The 10349-nt window shown below is 43.9% G+C and overlaps 1 non-coding gene across 1 annotated transcript; it reads right to left on the bottom strand.

The window, feature by feature from the left end:
• Nucleotides 1-9476: 9476 nt before the first annotated feature.
• LOC120646606 lies at nt 9477-9580 on the bottom strand. Its single transcript, XR_005664507.1, has one exon. It is a non-coding gene; the product is annotated as a small nucleolar RNA R71 (small nucleolar RNA).
• Nucleotides 9581-10349: the final 769 nt, after the last annotated feature.

Genomic DNA, 10349 nt, shown 5'->3' with positions numbered 1-10349 from the left:
TCTTCCACGAAGAGTATTAGTCTTGTCCGTCGGGAAAAACTTCGCGAGGAACGCCTTGGCACATTTGTCCCAAGTGTCCACAGTGGTCTTATTAGCATAGAACCATTGCTTCGCACTCCCCAAAAGAGAGAACGGGAACAATCGGAGCTGGATCGTATCTTGAGATACTCCCTTGATAACAAAGTACTGCAGAGCTCCAAGAACTGCTGGAGATGAGCACTGACATCCTCATTGTCCTTGCCACAGAAAGGGCTGGCCTGCACCATCGTGATGAGACCCATCTTGATCTCGAAATTCTCCCCTCCGGTATTAACCTCGGGCCCGGTGAGGACCTAGTTAGCAGATGGGGCGGAGTAATCGCGGAGTGTCTTCTAGGCCATAGCTTGAGAAGCTGACTGTGCTTGAGTAACTGGTTCGGCTGCCGAGAGTGAGATCTGAGGGGGCACGACATGAGGACGAACTCTTCTCAATAATTACTCCGGATTAGGCGTGAAATTTTGCGGTAAGTCGAAACCGGTCGTACACTAACCAGTTTTCATATCAACAAAGACAGAAAACAAAGCCAAGTTAGCCTATTTAGCAAGCGAATACCAATTTTTGATTTCGTTCATAACTTTTGCCTATGTACTTCAATCTATGCCTTCCTCGACAACGGCACAAAAAATGCTTGTTGACGCCTACCAACATCACTACTGAGAATCAGCGATGACACCCACAGACTTCAAGGGGGTAGTAGGTATTTCATGAACCACAAATAAATCTGCAAGTGCACGGAATACCGCTGTAGCATTTTACCCGGGAGTATACCAGGGTGTCATTTATATTTTCGTAGGGAAGGCGGCGAATGAAGATACATAGGCTACTTAATGAACTTAATCTAGATTGGATATTCAATTGCATAAATAGGGGTAAGATAGATAACATGGTAGGAGGTAGTGTGACACACACATAAGCTACCTTCAAGATAAATAAACAAGAGAAATGCTCTATGCTGGGAGAAAGGCAGAAGCTAGAGCTCGAGTCAAAAGTGCTAGGCTAGCTATATCTGTGCTATCTTATAGTTAGATTGTTAGAGATTAAACTACACAACCGGGAGACCGCTATCTAATTGACGGGAGGAGCCCATGCACCTAGGGGCTTTATGTACCTCCTACCCCCAAACCCGAACGTGGAGGAGTACTAGGGCTCGAACAGGGATGTCTCCACCTGTCGGGTTTCTCTACAAACCATGGGTAAAGTTGACATACTTCAAGAAGATATCGGTAACTAGGGCTGGAAAAAAAGCTCGTTAAGCTGGCTCGGTGGCTCGTTTCAAAATTTCTCCGATTACGTTTGTTCTTTTTTTAAAATAAAGATTAGTTGATTTGGAACAAAAATCAATTTTGGCAGGCTCGGCTCGGCTCGGCTTGTTATGCTCGATTTGAAGTTGAATATCAAACAACGCGGGAGACTACAATAAATACGAATATATTGATTTCGAGGAAAGCTCGAAAAAAGTTGAGGCTCGGCTCGATTCCAGCCCTATCGGTAACCATAGTCTAATTCTATTACAAACGACCGAATATTACAAGAGAGAACTAGAGATGAACCCATACCAGAACTCCCGAGCAACTCCGGGACTCGATGACTCCTAGGCTTCTCCTAAACTCCAGTAAGCCTATAGACTAAGCAAGAATGCCTTATGATGAGAAGTGAGATGAATGTGTGTGTGTTCTAATCTCTACCCCCTTCCTCTTGTATTTATAGGAGGGAGCCACGGGCTGGGACTTGCTGAACGGCCTTAAGCAACCAGTGAGGAGGCAACAAGTGGCGAAGCTGAGGTGGTGGGGCCCATGGGCCTGTCGGCCGATAGCCCAGGGGCGCCAACAGCCCCCAGCTTCATCTAGCAGGCTGTCCTGGGCCACCTCTTGTCCTAACTTTGGGGTATGGCCTGTCCTAAGCCGGTCTGGTGTTGTCTTTGATCTTCACTTGATCCATTTGAGCCTGAATCAGTGCACTGATAATTCATGTGATTTTATGTCGGGCCCAAGTGTGCTTGCAACCTGCATATTAGCTCCAAAACGCATCTTGCATATTCTAGAAAGTAAAGTGTGGTTTAGGGGTTTATTTGGATAAAGATGTGTGTAAAAAATGCAAACTCTCATAATTTTCTAACGGAAAAAGTCTAAATTACTCCCCTCAACTATAGCCAAAGTCTGGATAACCCCCTAAACTATTGTTTGGTTCATTTTACCCCCCAAACTATATCATTTGGTTCAAATTATTCCCTAATGTAATTTGTCCTTTTCATTTCTCCAAGCATAGGTGGAGTTTTAAGTTGAAATTTTATAACATAATAGTACACACCATAAGACATGTTTGAAAAATAAATCATAATTTTTTTATCAATATTTTGATATGTTAGAATATTTAATAATAAATTAATCATTGGAGTTCAAAAATATATGGAAACTAAAGGAGAAAAATTATAATTTTTTTTTCTAAATATGAATTGTGATGTCCACTACTACCCTGCAAAATTTGAAATTAAAATTCAAATTGTGTATGGAGAAACAAAAAAGATAAATTATTTTATGGGGTAAAATAAACTAAATGACATAGTTTAGGGTGTAAATTGAACCAAGTTATAGCTTAGGGGGTTATCCAGACTTTGACTATAGTTGAAGGGAGTAAATTAAACTTTTTCCCTTTCTAATCAAGTTGACATCTAAAAATGGTCGTTTGTGAGCATCAAGAAGATCCCCAATCTGTCCAGCAAAGTAGGACAAATCAGGTTGTTGATCAGAAAATCACTTTGACTCTTACCTACCTGTCATGTCGTTGTCTGAAGCAAAGATATTCATCTATAAGTTTAAATGAGTTGGCTCTCATACCTTTGCTCAAGTGCCTTACTCCATCATGGGGCTTTTTAGTTGTCTCTTCGTCTTGAACTATTGAGAGTTAGAAGGGTTTGCAAAGCGATACTCACTTGTTCCTAGATCTGCATTGCATCTGGAGGTATTTTTGAAGAAGATTTTCGAAAACATGGCTAAGTTCCCCAAAATGATTCTCTCGAAGCACTCAACTTTTATTATCCTCACCAGGCAGCATCTGCCTTCGGTCTTCCCTATTGTAGATAAATCTTTTGTGGAGCTCAAGGTTGGGTAAAAATAGGGCATACTTGCATTCCATATATTGTAAAGTCAAAGAGAGGATCCATGGAGAAACAGGTCATGCAATTTCAATCAAAAGGTGCAAGTATATGGATGAGTGGATAAATGGTGGTATGGCTTACTCCTTAAAGCATTGGTTCTCTCTCTTGTATCATCCCCTTCTTTCTCTCTATTTTTTCAGACATGGTTACCCCTCTCTCCTTCTCTTTTTTTTGGGTCATGCTTCTTTGGCATTTCATCTTTTATCTTTGTGGGGCAACCATAATCTAACATCTTATCTTATTTCAGGGATGTTCTAAGAGAGTCTACCAAAGCATGGAGCTTTAGCTTTTATTGGTGGATGATGGTGATGCTAATTCCCAATGTAGGAATGTCGCAAGTGGATGAGGACATGCATGTGCTTATGATCGAGAAAGCATGAATAAGTTCTCACTAGGGTCACAAAATTTGACAAAACTCAATAGAATGTCAAGCATCACTGTGTAAGGTTTCCTTTGGTATATGACATATGGCTCTGGTAGGACTTGCTTATCACTGAGGAACTTGCCTTTTGACTTTTCAAAAACAAAAACTTTAGGTTTCAAGCATCACTGGAACAAGGTTGTACGACTTTATTCACCATATCTATACTTGCTACAACTTAGACTTAGGTCAAGCATATGGAACCCACAGAACTTTCAGGTTCATTGGCAAAGCATTTACATAGCCAACAGACTTAAACTTAAGAGAACTCTTATAGCCAAAACAAGACACAACAGACAAGGCAGAACAATGCAAAACTCATCCTTTCAACTTTCATGAGAAGTTAAAACATTCTTACCGCGCATGTTAAAGGGAAATAAAGCAGTAAATGTTTGTTTTGTTTCGAAATTTTTATCAAATTTATTCAAAAGCAAATAAAAGATATAGTTGACTTAGGGGGGGATCTCCCCCAAGCTAGCTCTTGGTTTATGGTCCGAAAAGCAGGACCTTTCTCTATACTTGATTAGGTTGAGGTCATTTCATCCGTACCTGGAGAAGTAGTAGCGGGCGATGATGTCTTCTTCTTGCACCACACCTTCTTGATTTTCTTTGGTGGCTTAGACGGCGCAGGAGTAGGATCCTTGGTCTTCGCGACCTTGGAATTATCCTTCTTCTTACACCTTTTTTTATCTTGTTTGATCATCCTTTGTGAATGTCTTCATGAAAGAGATGAGACTATCTTTCTGAGATTGTGTGACTTCGACTTCTTTGATCTTCTCCAAATTTGACTCGGATCATTAAGCATTGCTCCTTTTTAGGTCGGAAGTCAAATTTCTCCTCTTTACCGTTGATATGAAGTTGGATTTCTTCGGCGCCAACATCGATGTGTACATCTACTGTATTGAGGAATGGCCGTCCTAGGATGAGGGTAGTTTCCTTCTGATTATCCATATCAAGTACCACAAAGTCAACCAGGACAAAATAGTCCCGTACTCTCACTGGGACATCCTTAGCGATTCCCTCTGGGTGTCGTACCAAGGAGTTAGCCAACTGCAACTGCATAGGTGTTGGAGTCAACACTGAGTAGTTGAGTTGGTCGAAGACTGCCTTAGGCATCACACTGACACTGGCACCCAGATCACATAGGGCTTTGTCGAAGCTCTGTGCCCCTGTCGAACATCTAATAGTAGGGCACCCTGGATCCTTTTTCTTCTCGTGCAATTGTTGAAGTATAGCTGCATTGCATGCCTCAGTGAGCTTGATTACTTTAGTAGATAGCAATGGCCGTTTGTTGTTGATTATGTCCTTGAGGTAACGAGCTTAGGTTGGGACCTTCATCACATCCATCAAAGGCATATTGATGTTTACTTGCTGGATCATTTCAACAAAGCAGTTGAACTGCTCATCTGTATTTTGTTTCTTTGCCCTCATAGGGAACGGCAATTCTTGGGTATCGTAGAATTCATGTGGAGCCATTTTCCCTTCATGAACCTTTTTGGGCTCATCCTCCCAAGATGGTTCTTCTACCACCGAGCTTGCCTTCTTCCTATTGACATGGTTAGGATAAGGCGGATCTTGAGTGGTTTTACATCCTCTTGTCGTTATCGCCTTAACATTCTCAATAGTAAGGGGCATGGCGGCAGCCACTTGAGCGAGTTGAGTCTCAATTATCTTGTTGAAACTCAGTTGGTTCTTGATGTCAGTGGAGAGTCCGTCCATCTTGGCATGGATGGTCTCCATGCATTTGTCATTAGCGGACAACTTTTTCTGAAGGGACTCGTTGATCTTCGCTTGACCGTAGACATGATCCCTCGTGTTAGGTTGGTTAGGATTGAAAGAATTTGAATTCTCATTACCTCCTTGATAATATATATGGGCGTGGCTGATTCCACCCCTGACCTTCTTGTGGACGAAACCCGTCATTGTTGCCGTTGAGATATAAAGATCCTTCTTGGGTTTCTGGCCAATTATCACCCGAATGTCCAATATTCCCATAGACCTCGCATGTCACGCGAGCTTCCAAGGCTTGAAGTGTCTGCAATTGAGCCTTGTCCTGGGAATAATCCTTGAACTTCTTGAGGAGGAGATCAATTTTCATAGCAAGCATGTCGGCCTCCTTGACGGAGTGCATGCCTCGCTGGCGTGGTTGGAGACGATCATCGCTCCAACCTTGGTTGGACACCATCTTCTCAATTAATGTTGTAGCTCTTTCAATAGTTAGTGAGAAGAAAGCTCCACCTGTAGCGGCATCCACAAGATCATGGGAAGATTGAGTCAATCCATTGTAGAAGTTTTGAAGAATGAGCCAACTGTCCATCCCGTGGTGTGGACACGCAAGGATGTACTCCTGATGTCTCTCCCAAACTTCAGGAATTGACTCATTTGATGCCTGCTGAAAGTTTGAAATTCTTCCACGAAGAGCATTAGTCTTGCCTGTTGGGAAAAACTTTGGGAGGAACGCCTTGACACATTTGTCCCAGGTGTCCACAGTGGCCTTGTTAGCATAGAACCACTGCTTCACTCTCCCCATAAGAGAGAACGGGAACAATCGGAGCTGGATCGCATCCTGAGATACTCCCTTGATAACAAAAGTACTGCAGAGCTCCATGAACTGCTAGAGATGAGCACTGGCATCCTCATTGGCCTTGCCACAGAAAGGGCTGACCTGCACACCATGATAAGACCCGTCTTGATCTCGAAATTCTCGCCTTCGGTGTTAACCTCGGGCCCGGTGGGGACCTGGTTAGCAGACGGGATGGAGTAATCGTGGAGTGTCTTCTAGGCCATAGCTTGAGAAGCTGACATTGTTTGAGTGACTGGTTCGGCTGCCGAGAGTGAGATCTGAGGGGGCACAACACGAGGATGAACTCTTCTCAATAATCACTCTAGATTAGGCATGAAATTTTGAGGCAAGTCGAAACCGGTCATATACTACCCTATTTTCATATCAATAAAGATAGAAAACAAATCCAAATTAGCCTGTTTAGCAAGCGAATACTAATTTTCTTTTTGTTTATAACTTTTGCCTATGTACTTCAATCTATGCCTTCTCTGGCAACGGTGCCAAAAATGCTTGTTGACGCCTACCAACTTCACCACTGAGAATCAGCGATGATGCCCACAGACGCCAAGGGGGTGGCTGGTATTTCATGAACCACAAATAAATCTACAAGCGCATGAAATACTGTTGTAGCATTTTACCCGAGAGTATACCGGAGTGTCATTTATATTTCCATAGGGAAGGCGGTGAATGAAGATACATAGGCTAGTTAATGAACTTAATCTAGATTGGATATTCAATTGCATAAATAGGGGTAAGATAGATAACATGATAGGAGGTAGTGTGACACACACAAAGTACCTTCAAGATAAATAAACAAGAGAAATGCTATAGGTAGGGAGAAAGGCAGAAGCTTGAGCTCGAGTCAAAAGTGCTAGGATAGCTATATCTATGCTGTCTTATGGTTAGTTTGTCAGAGATTAAACTACACAATTGGGAGACCGCTATCTAAATGACAGGAGGAGCCCGTGCACCCAGGCGGCTTTATGTACCTCCTACCCTCCAATCTGAACGTGGAGGAGTACTAGGGGTCAAACAGGGTGTTGATGGTGCTTAAGTTCCATTTTCACTCGTCAACTATACTCAATAATAAAGGAAAATCATATGCCTTACTCACATATTTGTATCACTAACCTCGCTCCACAATTTTTTTGAGTTTTGTACATTTTAGATGAGCAAGAGCGAAATAAGACGAAAACACACAGCAGACGCAGTACAACTACGCAGAATATCGCATCCGGTGTCACACCATTACAAAGAGAGCCCACATGTAAGAGGAAACGGGGCCTCCACGCAAAATGCACCAGAGGATAAGGATAAGGATCAAAGAATATACCATCCAGCAGAAGATTAGCTCGTTTGGCTGACAGGTGGGGTCGGCCGAATCTGGCCTGCAACGCGTCTAGGTGCATCTCAGGGAGGATTCACGGCCAAGGCACCTGATCACCTTCCATATGTGCATTTGGCAGGAACCGACCTCTAGAGCTATAAATAGGGCCTCTCCCCCCCTCAACACACACACACTCTCATTCCATCATTCCAAGAAGGCTCTCCTCTCTCTTGCTCTCTTAGCTAGGTAGTGGAGCTAGGCTAGTTCTTCTTTAGCGAGCAAGTCGTTCTCGGGATCATTGAGCAATCCTCGGCTCCCGGTATGGCATTGTATCCGACTTGTCAGACTTCTATTCATAATATAGAGATATGTCATGATTGCTTTACTACCTTGATAGTTTATCAATCCATGCTTAGTTCATTCATGAGTTATGCTATGGTCTTGGTTAGGCCAGATGATCCGGGTACGGATAGAGGTTCGTTGTGCTTTCGGGCTTGCTCTAGTGTTTTACTCGTCCATCCGAAGGGTGGGAGACTTGGGGACAGTAGAGTAGTGACTTCATACACGAGTGTGGTGCTCAGGTATGCGGGATCCTTCGGATATGACCCTGCTCCATGGTGTGATTAGGGTAGACGGCAGGTGGTGACAGCCCTGTCTGTCCGCTGTAACAGCGGTGTTGCATTTAGCGTACTCCCCGACGTTCGGGTTCGGTGTAGGAGTTCATGCAAAGAGGTAATGGAACTAGACGTTCTCTAGTGCGGGACCTTCTCCCCGCTATCCCATTTTCTTGGCACCTGCAGTCCTAACCATGTCCTAACATAACCCCAGCTTTGGATAGAAGCACTAGGACATCTAACCTTGCCTAAGCTCCAGCTGACTTAACGTAGGATAGAGTAGTCTCTTTCTTTTATTCCTTCCTCTTGGAGTGTGGTTGTGTGCTGTGTCGCATTACTCTTGCTTATTCTTTACCTGGTCTTACCCCTGTTAGAGTTCTGCCTATTGCTTGAGGCACAATGTCATGGTTAATGTTAAGTACAATACCTTTGCCGCTGCCGTCCTTTGGGACACAAATAAATGACAATACCCTTACTCTCCGGGTGAAATGCTACAATGGTATATCCGTGCGCTTGCGGATCCATCTGTAATCGTATTGATTATACCACAAGAGTGGCACCCCTTGGGTGCAGTTGCTAGGATGGGTTCGGCACCCTCATTTCTAGTGATTGCATTAAGGACCGCCAACAGGAAATTCTGAGGTTGTTACCAAGGTCATCGCAAACCTGATATCGACTTAAGAAATGCCAACAAGCATTTCTGGCACCGTTGCCGGGGACGGCATGAGAACAAAGATATTGTGCTGATATTAATCTAGGCTTTGTACTCAGGATATAGTCTTTACTCTTTCAGGCTATTGTCACTTTATGTCTTCTTTTATTTTTGATTTGAAAGAAGACAGGGGTAGTGTATGACTGGTTTCTCCCTGCCGGAAAACTACACAGACAATCCAGAGAGGCTCATGAGAAGGGCACGACCTCGTGTCGTTCCTCCTCTCGCTATCCTCCCGGCACAGGAACCCATTCAGGAAGCACCACTTGTTCTTGAGGCTATGGCTAAGAAAATTCTCCGCGAGTTCTCCGTCCCCTCCACCAACAATGTGCCCACTGGCCCCAACATCAACGTCAGGGACGTGAACTTCAAACTAAAATCAAGCCTCATTAACATGGTTTAGTCTAGCCCATTCTGTGGCAAGCCGAATGAGGACGCAAATGCTCATTTGCAGAATTTTCTGGAGCTCTGCGACACCATTGTTATATGGGGTGTCACCGCTGATGTTGTCAAGCTTCGTCAGTTTCCCTTTTCCCTCCTGAGGAAGGCGAAACAGTGGTTTTATAAGGAAAAAGGCATCAACACCTGGGCCAAATGCTCCAAAGTGTTCCTCGCAAAATTCTTCCCGCTGGGCAAAACAAATGCCCTGCGCGGGAAAATATCAAGTTTCCAGCAGACGGGGATGGAATCCATCCCAGAAGCTTGGGAGAGGCTGCAGGAATACATCCTGGCCTGTCCTCACCACGGCATGGACGAGTGGCTCGTACTGCAAAGCTTCTACAATGGGCTCACAACGACATCTCGAGCCAATATTGATGCTGCTGCTGGAGGAGCCTTTCTCGACCTAACCATAGCCAAAGCCAAAGAATTGGTCGAGAAGATGGTCTCCAACCAGGGGTGGAGCGATGAACGATTCCAACCCCGTATAAAAGGCACGCATACCGTCAAGAAAACGGATATGATCGTTGCCAAGCTGGACCTCCTACTGAAGCATCTCGGCAAAAGGGCCGAATTCAAGAAGCATAGAGAAAACTATGCTCGTGCCATGGAATTGTACTTCACGTGCGAAGTCTGTGGTAATGATGGACATTCGGGGAACGACTGCCCCGAAACCCGTGAAGACTACGCATATCTCAACAACAACAACAATAACGGGTACCGTCCACAACAAGGAGGCCAGGAGTGGAGCCAGCCACGTCCACCATTTCAGGGAGGTAATAACTACAATCCTTCTTATAATTCGAATTTCAATTCAAACCAACCTCCCTTGAGAGAACTTATTCTTGGCCAAGATAAAATCAACAAAAATATAAATAAAAAGCTTTTGGCCAATGACAAATCCCTGGAAAGTTTAAATATAAAGCTTGAAACTTTGTCTTCCACGCTTAAAATTCAGTTAAGTTTCAATAAAATGATCGAAACCCAGCTTGCACAAATTGCTGCTTCGTTACCTACTGTTGAGAGTGGGAAGATCCCGGGGCAACCCGAGACTCCCATTGAAAATGTTAGCATGGTGTCT

The sequence above is a fragment of the Panicum virgatum genome, chromosome 8K (assembly GCF_016808335.1).
Source record: "Panicum virgatum strain AP13 chromosome 8K, P.virgatum_v5, whole genome shotgun sequence".
Classification (NCBI taxonomy): Eukaryota; Viridiplantae; Streptophyta; class Magnoliopsida; order Poales; family Poaceae; genus Panicum; species Panicum virgatum.
This window is presented reverse-complemented; position numbering and strand designations above follow the sequence as displayed.